At 41.7% G+C, this 16586-nt stretch overlaps 1 non-coding gene across 1 annotated transcript; it reads left to right on the forward strand.

The window, feature by feature from the left end:
* Positions 1-1084: 1084 nt before the first annotated feature.
* Positions 1085-1191, forward strand: LOC118489870. The gene has a single exon (XR_004887883.1). It is a non-coding gene; the product is annotated as a small nucleolar RNA R71 (small nucleolar RNA).
* Positions 1192-16586: the final 15395 nt, after the last annotated feature.

Consider the following 16586-nt stretch of genomic DNA (forward strand, 5'->3'; position numbering starts at 1 on the left):
GCCTAAGTTAACTAATTGCAAGGTTTCAATTTTCTTTTTATGAGTGAGGAAGTCCCTCATGAACTTAGAGTATTTGGGCATTTGGGTTAGGATATCAATAAAAGGAATATTGACATGCAATTGTTTTAATAGACTTTCGAATTTTGCGAATTGCTCATTGGTCTTTTGACGAATTAACCTACCGAGGTACGGAACTCGAGGAGCCTTGGTAGGCTCTGATGATGGAGGAGAGTTCTTCTCCTGCAGAGGCGGGGGTACAGTCTCTTATGTCGGCGTTGGTGCTTCCGCAGGCCCCACGGTGCGGTTTCGTAAAGTGATGAGATGAACTTGCGCTTTCGGGTTTGTTTCGGTATTGCTTGGTAATGCACCTTGTGGTCTCTCGGAAAAATTTTGAGCTAGTTGATTTAATTGTTTTTCTATGTTTTGAATACTAGCTTGTTGGTTTCTAAAATTTGATTCTAATTGTAGAAACCTTTCCGAGTTTTTCTTTTCAGTGTCGGAGATGAGGCGAGATACAGTATCTTCAAGCCTTTCTCATCCACCTTGTTGTTGAGTGAAATTTTGTGACTCATTTCTTGGTTTTTGAAAGTTTGTTCGTTGGGTTTGTTGGTTACTACCATTGCCGGGCTCTCTCCAACCAAGGTTAGGGTGGTTTCGCCATCCTTGGTTGTAAGTGCCCGTTGGAGGACCCGACGGCCTAGGTCTATTTTCAATGTAGCTTACCGACTCTTGTTGATCGTCTGTTTCTTTCATACAACTCCAATTTTCATGTGGCCCACCACACCCTTCACAAGCCATAACCGAGACTGTTTTTGTCATTTCCAATTTTTTTATTTTTGAAGAAAGAGCCTCGATTTGGGCTTGTAAAGAAGTGCTTTCATCAACCTTATGGGCGCCCGGGGCAATAGATTTATTGCCTCGGGGAGTGTGCCACTGAAAATTGGTTTGAGCAATTTTCTCAATTTGGTTATATATTTCATGCAGGCGGCGATTACCTAAAAGTCCCCCGGAGCTAGAATCAAGTGGCTGCCTTGTGTGCGGCAACAACCCATTATAGAAAGTGGATACTTGTTGCTATATTGCAAGGCCGTGATGTGGACACTTTCGCAATAGCTCCTTGAACCTTTCCCAAGTTTCATATAAGGATTCCCCATCCTCTTGTGAATATGTATTAATTTCAGTCATTAATTTAGCCGTCTTAGCGGGAGGGAAATACTTATATAGAAATTTTTGGGCTAGTTCATCCCAGGTGTTTACCGATCCAGCTGGGAGGGCGTTGAGCCAAGCTTTTGCTCGGTCTTTTAGTGAGAAAGGAAACATTCGAAGGCAGATGGCGTCATTTGATGCTCCATTGATCCGAAAGGTATCACATATTTCTAAGAAATTAGTAATATGTAGATGGGGATCCTCGTCCGCAAGCCCATGGAAGGTTGCGGAGTTTTGGAGCATTTGTATCAAATGCGGCCGAAGTTCGAAGTTATTGGCTTCAACATTCGGTGCGTTGATCGCGGCGCCTAGGTTACATACGGTGGGTCGTAGATAATCCATGAGGGTACGTTGGTCCGCCATTGGAAGTGGATTCCCCAAAACTTTCTCTTGGTTCTTGGCTTTTAGTCTTTTTCTGAGAAAGCGTTCGGGTTCTTCTAGAGGTTCTTTTATGTCCTTATTAGAACTGGAGCTCATACACCACGTAGGGGTGACGTCTGGTTCCAAGTCCTGCAATAAGAACAGAAAAGAATGCTGGTCAGAAGGTTCACTACGGCCCCGTGCTCAGTGAACACGACCCGTGGTCGGAGTTACAGTGATTGTTTTCCAGATCCCAGTTACTGGAGAGTTGGACACCGCCCCGTGTTGCATCGACACGGCCCCGTGGTCAGCCGTCTGTAACTTGGAAAACTACAAACTACCAGTAACAATGCTGGGCACGGCCCGTGTCCGACCAGGCACGGCCCGTGCTGAGCTCTACAGAAGCTGAAAAACTAAGAAAAATCCTAAAAATTAAAAAGAAAAATAAAAATATGATTAGGCCGTTGATTCCTAACTTTCTTAAAATCCTTGTGTCCCCGGCAGCGGCGCCAAAAACTTGATGTGCGTGAAGTGTGTTATATTTTAGATGTATATTTAAGCCCTTTTTACACTTTTAGCCAAGTTTTAAATTTATAAAACACGATATTTACTAACACTAAACACACATATGGGCAAGTGCACCCATCGTGGACGTAGTATAGTGTTGGTAAGATACCGAGGTCGTCCAAGGACACAAGAGCTTTTAGTACCGGTTTATCCTCAACGTCTAATCAAATCAAAATGTTAGAAAAGGTTTTTTAAAATAAGAAAATAAAAACTAACTAAATGCTGAAAAATAAAAATAAAATAAAAACAGATAGACAAGATGAATCACTTGGATCCGACTCGTGTATTAGTATAACCTTTGATTATTTTCGCACTTTTGCACTTGTTTAAGAGATTATCTTAGTTATTGTAGTATGCCCCTCTTTTGAAGGCGACGTTACCCTCAACCCAGTAGTTTGAGTCAGCAAGGATACAATCCTAAAGGGTTGGATTATTGGAAGATAATGAATTAAGTTATTAATGCAAATTATGGTAGGCCCCGCTTTTGGCGGTGACGTTACCCTCGACTAAGTAGTCTGAGTCAGCAGGGATACAGTCCTAAATAGCCGGGTTATAGTATTAATAGTAGTTAACTTATGAGGGGGTCAAAGAGTTTGGATCCCCGCCATCCAATACCTATGGGCATTGAAGGAGATCCTAGTAAATTTGACCCAGGTCCCTTGCAGGACCTCTAAACGCTGAACAAGGGCAAGACCCTTACCAAACCGTTCCCTTAACCCCCGACCAGGTAGCCAACATACCTCCACATAGACCGTGGAGATATGAATGGTGAAAATCTTTTATTTTATATAGACAGTAAAATAATGCCAAGACACCACGGACAAACGTTAAGGAAAGATCACCTTCAACATAAGCAACTAATTATTAAAGTCATTAATACAAAACCAAATAAAAAGTGCAAAAGATTAAAAATAAAAAGTATTATACTAAACACTTGTCTTCACCAAGTGATGTAAGAGACTTAGGCAAACATGGCCTTGATTGTCAAGAACTCTTACGATCAATCTTGGATCCCGAGATGACTCACACACTCTATGATGGACAATGGATGATGGTGGTGGATGATGGTGTTATGGTGGTGGTGGGTGGTGGATGAAGTGTGAGAGAGGTGGTGTGCCAAGGGATGAGTTGCAATGAAACCAAGCACTCCTCTTTATAGGCTGAACAGAAGGCTGGGCACGGCCCCGTGTCCGCTGGACACGCCCCCGTGCCTGTCTGACACTGTCTCTCTTCATTAATTGTAATTCGCAATTACAATTAATGCACCTGCTGTACTTTCGCCACGCCCCCGTGTCCGCTGGACACGGCCTCGTGGTGGGCAATAGAAGCTTCTATAGGTTTGTCTTTTCTGCTGCTTCTTGGGCACGGCCCCGTGCTGGCTGAGCACGGGGCGTGTTCAGTCTTCTGTCTTCTCTATTTTGCTTGGGAGGATGCTGTTGAGGGTCGGGCAATCCACTTGTGTTCCTTTTCTTGTATTTATGTTAGATTTAGCTGTCTTTTTGCTTCTTTTGTGAATTTGAGCTCATTTAATCCTGAAAATACAAAAGGAAGACAAAAACACTCTTTTTCCAACATTAGTACTTAAAAAGGGTTAGTTTTATGCCTTATTTGATGTATTTTATATGTTGCATTTTACACACATCACTGCTCACTTTAGTTATTGGGCCACAACATGATTTGTTTGGACTGCCTGTTTAACTGAACTATGTGTTAGTTGTTACTGTTAACTGATCCAATAGTAGAGCAGGCCCAATAACTCAACATGTAACTGTATGCATGCTATGTGTTAGATTATGTGTAAAATATATGTGACATTCTCTGTACCCAAACCTGACCTATACTGGTAACCATGTTAGGACGTGGTGACCAGCGTGCTTGACAAGTAACCTAATATGCCGAGCAACCCAAGGTGAGTTCACACACTAAAAGCATGCGTCCCAGGGAGGGACACGGACAAACTGCCAATTTTGGGAAAAAAAATACTTTTGAACTAGTATTTCCGGGGGAAATCCAAATGGGTACTTACTATCTCCGGGGGAGATACGTTTGGATATTATTTATAAATCACAACTAGCCAAGCTAAACGAAACTCTATCACCTTAAGTCCCTGCTTACAGTACCGATTAATCGCCAGGGGCGAACGGGTTATTAGTTGATAGCGCTATTAGGTTTCACAACCTCACACCGTGACCGGGGGAGATCGGGCATGAACTAGTAGACCTTGCATCTTGGTCAATGACGATAGACATTGACTCGGGGTACAACAACTTTCCGTCAACAGTTTCGGTATCTACAGTTTAGTGAGCTTACAGATGGGGTAGCTCCCCATAACGTGATTATAAATGCTTTATCTAAACAACTTACGTTTTGAAAAACTAAAACTTGACACCTCGTGGACTCGCCAACATTATGTTGATACCCTACTGCATGCTTTGCAGGTACCCAATGATTCAGGAGCTTGCAGCTTGCAGAGGTGTAGTGGTCGTCTAACCCATGTGTTGGGTTTTAAACAAACTTGAACTAAGAACTTTGTTTTAAATCCATTTTGTCTATGCTTCCGCTACTTATCTGAACTATTACTTAAACTTAAAACTTTTGAACTTTGACTATGATATTTGCTAACCTTGTGGTTGGTGAGTATTACTTATGTTATTTATTATATTGCTCAGTATAATTGGTGGCTGGATCCTGGTCAGTCACGCCTCCAAGCGGTGGTACTCCACATGTGGATTTTAGGGGTGTGACAGATTGGTATCAGAGCCATTGGTTATAGTGAACTTGGTTTTAAAAAGGGGAAATCTTTTTGAGAAAAACCAGACTATAACCCGTGACTCGTGACGACACTACACTCCAAGCGCAAGACTCGACACATTAGACCTTATAGCTCGGACTAGTGATTACTTGCTTGCTTGCTTTATGTTTTCTGTTTTGCTATACGTACTAGCGTGCCTAGTTAATAGATACACCTCCCTCTTATATCTCATTCTCGCTACAATACGACATCACGCTCATACTATGTTTTCTGATTATGAAGACAATGAGTGGACGTGGAAGAGGAAACATCAACATGACTCAGGCTCAATTCACTAACCTGCTTAACACGGTGGCTGCAACTTTCGCAGCTCACCCTGGAGGTAAACTCGTTATCTTAGGATGTTTAGATCCTACCGCCGCATCATCTTTTCACCCCTAAACCTATTCGCTTCGCTTCTCACAACAGGTCAGCATGCACCTGCGCAACCACACGTGTGTACTTTCAAAACTTTCATGGATTGCAAGCCTCTCCCATTCAATGGCACTGAGGATGCCATAGGTCTTCTGCACTGGATTGAGAAAGTCGAAGCCGTCTTTGCTGTCTGTGAGTGTCCCCCTGCGAATTGGGTGAAGTTTGCTACTGGTACGCTCGAAGGAAACGCGCTTTCCTGGTGGAAGGCGCAAATTCAGATGTTTGGTTTGGAAACTGCTAATGCTACTGCGTGGGAGGATTTCAAGGACATGATTAAGGAGGAGTATTGTCACAGGGATGATATCCACAAGCTCGAAAATGAGTACTTTGAGCTCAAGATGGTTGGATCAGAGATCGAGGCATACACCAAACAGTCCAACGACTATGCTGCTCTTTGCCCAAACATGTCTCGACCTATGTATCGAAGAATCGAATTGTACATCAAGGGCTTGGCTCCAGAAATCTGAAGCCATGTGACTGCAGCCAACCTCAACACCATCCAGCCGGTCGTCCATCTTGCTCACAAGCTCACTGATCAGGCTGTGGAACAGGGCAAGCTGCCCAAAAGGATCAGTGCTACTGTTGGAACTCCTAGTGACAACAAGCGTAAGTGGGAAGGAAATCAAAGCAAGGATGCTAACCCCACTCAGGCCCCAACCCAGCAAAGGAAAACTGACAACAACAGGGGCCCTCAACAACAGGGTGGCTATCGCGGGAACCACCCCAAGTGCAACAAGTGCAATCGACACCACAGTGGGCCTTGTGGGAAAAGTCAGTGTCAGCGATGTAACAAGATGGGGCATGAGGCCAAGGACTGTAGGAGTCCACGTCCCGTCGGGCAGAACCAGCAGCAGCAACATCATGGGAACGTCAAGGGTTGTTTCCAGTGTGGAGCTGAGGGGCACATTAAGAAGAATTGCCCTGAACTGAACCAGAACCGCAACAACAATCAGGGAGCTGGAAACAACGATCAAAACAACAACAATGCTGGGAATGGTGCAAGAGGAAGAGCTTTTGTAATTGGAGCTGGAGAAGCGAGGAAGGACCCCAACGTCGTGGCAGGTAAGTTCCTACTCGATGATCGTTATGTTTCTGTATTATTTGCTTATGGAGCCGATGCTAGTTATGTATCCCTACGTATTAGTAAGAAGCTTAAGCACCCGCCTATGTTACTAAGTTCTAAGCATATCGTCGAGTTAGCTAATGGTAGAAACATCGAGGCCTCACACGTTGTCAGCAACTGCAAACTAGTATTATCTGGTCAAACATTTAGCGTCAATCTTTTCCCTATCGTTCTCGGAAGCTTCGACGTCGTCATTGGTATGGATTGGTTATCCAAACATCGCGCTGAAATCCTCTATCTAGAGAAAATGGTTCGCATCCCCCGCCGTTCTGGCAAACCCCTCATCGTACAAGGTGACAAAGGCGGAGAAGTCACAGGCATCATCTCATTCTTGAAGGCCCAGAAGTGTTTACGGAAGGGGCACACCGCTATCTTAGCACTTGTCACCAACACACAGGAAAAGGAAAAGAGGATTGAAGATTTTCTAGTGGTACGCGACTACCCCGAGGTATTTCCTGAAGAACTACCTGGACTCCCTCCCCACCGTCAGGTCGAATTCCAAATCGAGCTAGCTCCCGGAGCAGCGCCTATAGCTCGTGCGCCTTATCGACTAGCCCCCGCAGAACTGAAGGAACTTTCTACGCAACTTCATGAACTATTGGATAAAGGATTTATCCGCCCTAGTTCATCACCCTGGGGAGCACCAGTACTCTTTGTTAAGAAAAAGGATGGCACGTTCCGAATGTGCATCGACTATCGTGAGCTGAACAAGGTTACCATCAAGAATCGCTACCCTCTCCCGCGTATCGACGATCTATTCGATCAGTTGCAAGGATCGAGCTACTACTCTAAGATTGACCTACGATCGGGCTATCATCAGCTAAGAGTTCGTAATTAAGACATCTCCAAAACTGCATTCAGAACTCGTTATGGTCATTACGAATTCCTTGTCATGCCCTTTGGAATGACTAACGCGCCTGCGGTTTTCATGGACCTCATGAACCGAGTGTGCAAGCCTTACCTCGACAAATTCGTGATTGTGTTTATCGACGACATCCTGATCTACTCGAAAAGTCAAGAAGAGCATGAACAGCACCTACGCCTTATCCTCGAACTCCTTCGCAATGAGCAATTGTACGCCAGTTCTCGAAATGTGACTTCTAGCTTCGAGAAGTCCATTTCCTTAGGCACGTGGTCAATAAGGACGGAATTCACGTCGACCCAGCTAAGATCGACTCTATAAAGAATTGGCCTACGCCCAAAACCCCAACCGAAGTTCGCCAATTCTTGGGGTTGGCAGGGTACTATCGTAGATTTATCAAGGGATTCTCGAAGATTGCTCAGCCTCTCACGGCTTTCACTCAGAAGGGTATTGCTTACAAATGGAATGAAGCCCAGGAATCCGCATTTCAGAAGCTAAAGGATAACCTCTATAGTGCTCCTATTCTCTCGTTACCTGAAGGTACCGACGACTTTGTGGTTTACTGCGATGCGTCTATTCACGGGCTCGGTTGTGTGTTAATGCAACGCGAGAAAGTTATTGCCTACGCCTCTCGATAACGTAAGATTCACGAAAGGAACTACACTACACACGACTTGGAACTGGGAGCAGTGGTTTTCGTGCTTAAGATATGGAGACATTACCTGTACGGTACCAAGTGCACTATTTACACCGATCACAGGAGTCTCGAGCATATCTTCAAGCAAAAGGAATTAAACATGCGACAACGTCGATGGGTCGAACTCTTGAATGATTATGAATGCGTAATCAAGTACCATCCGGGTAAGGCCAATGTTGTGGCAGATGTCCTCAGCCGAAAAGACACTACGCCCAAGCGCGTGCGAGCGCTACAACTTACCATCCAGTCTAACCTCCCTACTCAGATTCGAAACGCTCAGGTTGAAGCTCTGAAACCGGAGAACATCAGGGCTGATCCCTGCGAAGATCGAGGCAGCGATTAGAACAAAAAGAAGATGGCGCATACTATGTGACAGGGCGCATTTGGGTCCCACTCTACGGAGATCTACGTGAACTTGTGATGGACGAAGCCCATAAGTCCCGTTACTCAGTACATCCTGGTTCGGATAAGATGTACCACGACTTAAGGACTACGTATTGGTGGCCTGGCATGAAAGCCCACATAGCAACATATGTCAGCAAATGTTTGACCTGCGCAAGAGTCAAGACTGAGTATCAGAAACCAGCAGGCCTACTCCAACAACCAGAAATCCCGAAATGGAAATGGGAGCAAATTTCCATGGATTTCGTCACTGGCCTACCTAGATCCCAACGCGGGAATGATACTATTTAGGTGATAGTAGATCGATTGACCAAGTCTGCACACTTTTTGGCCATTAAGGAAACAGACAAGTTTTCTACCTTGGCAGAGGTTTACTTAAAGGAAGTAGTTTCGAGGCACGGGGTGCCAACTTCCATTATTTCCGACCGAGACGCTCGTTTTACTTCGGAGTTGTGGCAAGCTATGCACAAATCCTTTGGCTCACGTTTGGACATGAGCACCGCTTATCACCCACAAACGGATGGACAGTCTGAACGCACCATCCAAACCCTGGAAGACATGCTTAGAGCATGTGTGATCAATTTTGGCAAGAATTGGGAGAAGCATCTACCGCTAGTGGAATTCTCCTATAATAACAGCTACCACACCAGCATTCATGCAGCACCCTTCGAGGCATTGTACGGTCGTAAATGTCGATCACCACTTTGCTGGGTGGAAGTTGGTGACAGCCAGGTCACAGGCCCAGAACTGGTGGTAGACACAACGGAGAAGATTGCCCAGATTAGACAACGCATGGCGGCAGCTCGTGACCGTCAGAAAAGCTACGCTGATAAGCGTAGGAAACCGCTAGAATTCCAGGTCGGGGACCGGGTTCTACTTAAAGTCTCACCCTGGAAGGGTGTGGTTCGTTTTGGTAAACGGGGCAAGCTGAATCCGCGATATGTTGGACCATTCGAAATTACCGAGAGGATCGGTAAGGTTGCTTATAGATTGAATCTGCCTGAAGAGCTGAGTGCGGTGCACAATGTTTTTCACGTGTCTAATCTGAAGAAGTGTCTGTCAGATGAAACACTCATAATCCCCTTCAAGGAACTCACTATTGACGAACAGCTACACTTTACTGAGGAACTGATTGAGATCACAGATCGAGAAATCAAAACCCTCAAACGTAGCCAGATACCTCTCGTCCGAGTTCATTGGAACTCGCGACGTGGCCCAGAGTTTACCTGGGAGCGGGAAGACCAGATGAAGTGCAAGTATCCCTAGTTGTTCCCAAACGAAACCCCCAGCACTGAAGCTACAACCGAATTTCAGGACGAAATTCCAGACTAACGGGGGGATAATGTGACACCCCGTTGAAACGTTCGCACTCATACTAGCTTGGCAATGGCTGCCTTAACTTTCGGGACGAAAGTTCTTAAAACTTGGGGATAATGTGACACTCTAGGTTTTCCCGAGTAACCCCCTTGTACTAGCAATGTGTACGTATGAATTATTAAATGAAAGTTGTGATTATCTTGTTATGCTACGTGTTGTATGTATGTATAATATAAGTATGTGTGTATAATAGTGAACCGAGACCACGAACCCGACTCGAGACCACTCGGTCTCGAGTAAACAGTAAACGGTTGGGCTGGATTGGGCCATACACCCGAGAAGCCCACTCGGAATCCACTTAGGGTGCACCATCGAGTACAAAACCCAAAAACCCTCACACTCCCCTCTACACTCTCTCTTTCACTTCATCCTCTCTCTAGAAAACCTTAAACCCTAGCAACACCACTCTCTCCTCTTATCTCGGATCAAGTGTAGCAAAGATCAAGCCCTTGTCCTAGCTCGAAGGTCCTCCTTTCGGTTGATTCCGTGCCATTCTCACACCAAACACCATTCGGTTAGCATTTCACACTTTTAGAATTTGTGAAGCTTGATTGATAAATGATATGCATGCTTTGTTTAAATGTTTTCCATGAATAATTTGTATGAGTAAATAATGTAGACGATCGGTTAAGGATGTCGAGTGATTATATGTTCTTGGTTGAAAATGATCTACATGTTGGTTATGTGTTAAATTGAATAAGAATGTTGTTAATAATGGTGTGCAAGATTCTTATGACAAATGCATAAATACACTTGAATCTAAGGATGAAAACCGGTGGCTATGTGCTAGATTTAGGACCGATGTTGATGATTGAATTGTGACCCAGTTTGGGGTTATGTTGGAATGAATGAACATAGGTTTATAAGATGAACATGTTTGATTTAAAATGATGAACTGTTTGAATGTGATATGAATATGATATGAAGATTTGAATTGTTGTGTTTGATCCATTTGATTAAGGTTTTAGACAAGAAAACATGTTTGTGTGGTCTAATTGGTTAGTACACAAAAGCATGAAATCAGAATTCTGTTGGATAGTACAATGCGGGCAGATGTGCCAGAATCAGCAGGCAAATGAGTCGAGACCTCTGGTTTCGACTCGAGACCATGGAGCTACAACTCGAGACCGCAACGGTTGTGACTCAAGACCAAGACCAAGCAACTTCAAAACGGACTTCAGGGACTCGAGACCATCAAGGTCTCGACTCGAGACCACATCGTGACAACCCGAGACGGGACTCGAGACCTCTGAGGTTGCGAGTCATGCCTGCACCACTCGAGACCAGCCATTACAACTCGAGACCTCCTGGTTGCGACTCGAGACCGCATGTTCTCGAGTCGAGATCACCTTGTCTCGACTGGGCTGCTCACTTTAGTTATTGGGCCACAACGTGATTTGTTTGGGCTGCCTGTTTAACTGAACTATGTGTTAGTTGTTACTGTTAACTGATCCAATAGTAGAGCAGGCCCAATAACTCAACATGTAACTGTATGCATGCTATGTGTTAGATTATGTGTAAAATATACGTGACATTCTCTGTACCCAAACCTGACCTATACTGGTAACCTTGTTAGGACGTGGTGACCAGCGTGCTTGACAAGTAACCTAATCTGCCGAGCAACCCAAGGTGAGTTCACACACTAAAAGCATGCGTCCTAGGGAGGGACACGGACAAACTGCCAATTTTGGGAAAAAAAATACTTTTGAACTATTATTTCCGGGGGAAATCCAAATGGGTACTTACTATCTCCGGGGGAGATACGTTTGGATATTATTTATAAATCACAACTAGCCAAGCTAAATGAAACTCTATCACCTTAAGTCCCTGCTTACAGTACCGATTAATCGCCGGGGGCGAACGGGTTATTAGTTGATAGCGCTATTAGGTTTGACAACCTCACACCGTGACCGGGGGATATCGGGCGTGAACTAGTAGACCTTGCATCTTGGTCAATGATGATAGACATTGACTCGGGGCACAACAACTTTCCGTCAACAGTTTCGGTATCTACAGTTTAGTGAGCTTACAGATGGGGTAGCTCCCCATAACGTGATTATAAATGCTTTATCTAAACAACTTACGTTTTCAAAAACTAAAACTTGACACCTCGTGGACTCGCCAACATTATGTTGATACCCTACTGCATGCTTTGCAGGTACCCAGTGATTCAGGAGCTTGCAGCTTGCGGAGGTGTAGTGGTCGTCTAACCCATGTGTTGGGTTTTAAACAAACTTGAACTAAGAACTTTGTTTTAAATCCATTTTGTCTATGCTTCCGCTACTTATCTGAACTATTACTTAAACTTAAAACTTTTGAACTTTGACTATGATATTTGCTAACCTTGTGGTTGGTGAGTATTACTTATGTTATTTATTATATTGTTCAGTATAATTGGTGGCTGGATCCTGGTCAGTCACGCCTCCAAGTGGTGGTACTCCGCATGTGGATTTTGGGGGGTGTGACACAGGTATTAAAGATTTGATGATATGAATAATTTCGCATGTTTAACTTTGGTCATTTCGTACACAATAAAGTTTTAACATGTAATTTCGCATGGTTAAGTTGGTCATTTCGCAGACTAAAAACTATTTAACATATTTAGCTGAATATTTTGCATGCTTTAAAGGTAATTATATGTAATTTTGCACAGTGTGTTTTATAATTCAGTTCAATAATTCAAATCAAATAATTCAGTTCAATAATTGATATCAATAATTCATATCAATAATTTTACAGTGCGTTTTTCTTTTACTTTAAAGTTTATCTTTTTATCACCATTTCAAACCACTTATATCTTATCTTATTAAAAAATGGCAGACCTCCTAACATCCTCTTCTGAATCAAGTATCAAATAGTCTTTGAGAAAAAGGATTCAAGAACAAATTCAAGAGGATCGATCATGTCAAGAGATGCTGGAAACCAACATTTCTCGTGTAACAGAAAACATGAAGAGAAGACAAGAAATTGTGAACTTGCTTTCTCAGATGCAAGTGAGTAGCCTTCAAGAAATTGCTGTAATGTTCATGGTTGATCTGAGTGAGAGGGATGAGAAGCAGTTGAAAGAGTTGGCAGATGCAATAACTATCTTAAGATGCTCGGTGGAGATGAAAATGAAGTTCCTTTCATCTTTTGAATGAACTTGTTTGTTTTAGTGCTTTAATTAATAATTCACATGTTGTGTTATGGGATGGGATTGATTTCGCATGTTTATATTCCCCATTTTGCATATTTTAAGCAATTCAATGTCAAACATGCGACTTTATACATAATATATGTGAAATTAAAAACATTAATGTAATCTAACAAGTCTAAATATGCAACAGAAATTCAACATCAAACAAGTCTACTAGTCCTTTCCAATAAATGCTTTCAACCTATCTGGGATTATTTTGTCCAAATCTTTCATATACTTTTCTCTGTCCGGCCTTTTATCGAAAGCATTTGAAAGTTTCAATATTTTTTGACGCTCCACGTTGTGTTCTGATAGAATGATTTTACTTAGATATCTGTGCCTTAGGAGATGAAGTTGTGAATTTTGTCTGTTGTTTACTTCATCTTCTTTCACAAACCCAATAACCCATGGTGCTTTCTCTCCTCTGTATGTTTCCATGTGACGTATCATAAACACTACACAGTCTACACCGTTATTCTCCGTCCTCCATTCCATCTCTTTTCTTTCTATCACTGATGTTTCAAGTGCTTTTATAGCCGGTGTTTGTTTTTAGGCCTTTTGTAGGTATAAAACCAATACCCTTCTCGGTAACATAGCAACATTGTGTTGTAGCTTTTACATAAAATATAACATGTATATGAATAAGTTTTTGTATTACCAGTGTGTCTGGAAGCCCCCTGTTTCTATCCTTAAACTCTTGTTCAGCTGCTGAATTGTCAATTAGCTCAATTTTGCCGGTTTTCAAGTGGAAGCACAAGACATAGAAGTGGTCACCTTGAAGTACCGGAATAAACACCAAGTCAACCGAATCAAGTTTTTTTACCTCATATTTCAGTATTATGTCTTCTAAATTTGAGGCAAATACGTTTAGACGTTGGTTGTCTGCGTATTTCTCCTCATTGTACATGATATCCGGCTGTATGTTTTGTAATTAGAATCAAGGTTAAGTAATGTATTACAAGAGATTTGTATATATGTTGTATGCAAAATTACAATAGTATGCGAAATGTTGTTTTTGTTTTTACAGGAAAACTATCCACTATTCTACATGCGATTTAACTATAATTAGCACACGAAATCATTGAATATGCATTTTCTTTTTTAATTTCAAATGCCAAAATGTTTAGAAAAACATACCATCATTGTGCTAAACAAGAAGAGTCTGTATGGTGATGATTTTCTATCCCTCTTCTTCTCTTCAAGGTTGAGAACATCCACAAATGCATCTATTCCGTTTGATGCTACGTACTGACCCCTGTAGAAGCTTTCAAAGATACCTTTGTATGTGGAAACCCCTATTTTTGATCGGTAAAATACATCCCTGCCAGGCAAAAATTAAATAATTAAATATTTTTGTGTGTATATATTTAAATGTTTGTTAGTTGATATAATTGTTTTACTTACTAAATGTTTGCAAATGTAGCAAATGTGTATCGGATCACACTCAGTTCTTGATTCAAGAGTGCTTCGTGCATGTTTACCACTCTGTTGTAGAAAGGGGAACAAAATGCTTCACCAAGTTCTGCACATCTTTTCTCATTTCGAATTTTGGCGGCTTCTATTGTCTTATAAAGGAGTTCATTTAACCCCTTTGGTATAACTTGTTTTGGAACTTGATTTGGTTTTGAGTTTTTTCTCCCCCTCCCTGGTTTTTTTTTTTTCCTTTTTTTCTTCCATGCTGGGTCCCAGGCTTAAAAGCAACTCAACTGATTGTAATTCCTCAGCCGTCACCTGAGGGCATTCAACTTCTGGTTCCTTCTGAACTTCGACACCTGAATCGGCTTGTTGAGGGTCCTTCTGTGTAGTTTCTCCTAAAGAAACTGCTTCAACTTCTGGCTCCTTTTCTTGAACTTTTTCTTGAATTTGTTGTGTAGATTCGGCTAAGTTCACTGTTTCTTCCATACCAGTTTCGTTTTCACCACTTTCTGTAGGCCAGAGTAAGTTAAGAAATATAATATTTTGTTCTTTTTATTTTTTTTCTAATATAAAGTGTTTTTTACCTTTGAAAGGTGGTTTGTAAGCGTATACACCCGTTTCGACAGTTTGAATGTTTGCAATAAGGGTGTCTATCACTCCTCCATCATCTTTATTTGTCAATCCTTCATCATCTGGCTGCAGTACCTCTATAGATACAAATTATTGAATTTTAATACATCAGAATCAAAATCGCATGGTATACATGACATTGCATGCGAAATCAAATGTGAAGTGTATGCATGAAATCGTATGTGTATTTTTAAGGTATCGCATGTGTATAGGAAATGGTGATTTTTTACATAAATTCGCATGTGTTAATTTGAAATCGCATGTTTTACCTTCTGATGCCATTTGTACCAAAACATTGGATATTACTTGTTGAGCTTCTTCATTCTGTCTACTTTCTTCGTTTGTAGTATCTTCATGATGTACTTCAGAAGCTGCATTTTCAGGCTGTTGATGAACATCAGAGGGTGCAGTTTCATGCTCTTGAACCGAATCAGGCGGCACACAAATGGGATTATTCCGAAGCATCTCATCCCACTGCTTATAGGCCTCCATAATCTCTGGATCCCAAAAACACTTAGTTTTTGCTTCTAAAACTAAGTTGTTCATCCCTTGAACATCTTGAACCATTTTAATGTATTTTTGACATTGGCTTTCATTTTTTTCAACAGGTTCTGTAATATTTTTCGAGTTAAGATACTATCAATCCAGATGTTAAAAATAAATGGATTAAGTGAAATTAATATTTTTTGTGCTTACCTTTTTGTTGACGTTCGAAGCCTCTCGTTCTCGTTGTTGAGCTGAATCGTAGAATACTGTCACACCCCGACCACGTAAAACATCAAATCGTGGCGGAAACGTCGGGGAGTGTTGTAACAGTATTATCGTTCCACAACCAAGGTAATTAAAATAATATTTTATTCATCACCCAAGGGTGGAATACATCGTTCGAAACAAGAACCAACATGTTACATTGTCTTAAAACCACAGAATTAAGGAGTACATAACGTAATTAAACTAAGTCTAGCTCTGTTTTATGTCACTAAGGCCCAAGTCCACCCTAGCGTGTCACGATCATCCTATGCATTAGCTCCTGAAACACATGTGAAAATAGGTACGTCAGCATAAAAATGCCTGTGAGTAACATAGGTTTTATAAAAATAGGATTCATGACTTAGGTTTAAGAAAATGTTTAATGAAAACTTTTCATGAATCTAGTTTAAGTGTTTGCTTATAAAATGTTTGAAAAGCGATAACAAATCAGTTAATACGTATGTATAAAAGAATGATGTATGGTTAAAAGAATAACCAAGTAAAAATAAGTTGTATGGAATAAATTATTTTGTAAAACAAAGTCTTGTGAAAAATATGTTATTTGCAAAAATGTATAAGTTCAAAATCGAATGATTTAAATAACGGTATGTCATGTAATATAATACAAGCACTTATATATAGGAAGTACCAGCGGCGTATCCACCATGCTTGTAGCATACTACACACATATCGTTACTTAAGTCACTTAAACAAACCACCAAAGTACATAGTTCATGTTCAAACCAATCATCAAATGTTCTTGTCTAAACCATTGTCAATGTTTATAACCCAAAT

This window comes from Helianthus annuus, chromosome 2 (genome assembly GCF_002127325.2).
Source record: "Helianthus annuus cultivar XRQ/B chromosome 2, HanXRQr2.0-SUNRISE, whole genome shotgun sequence".
Lineage (NCBI taxonomy): Eukaryota > Viridiplantae > Streptophyta > Magnoliopsida > Asterales > Asteraceae > Helianthus > Helianthus annuus.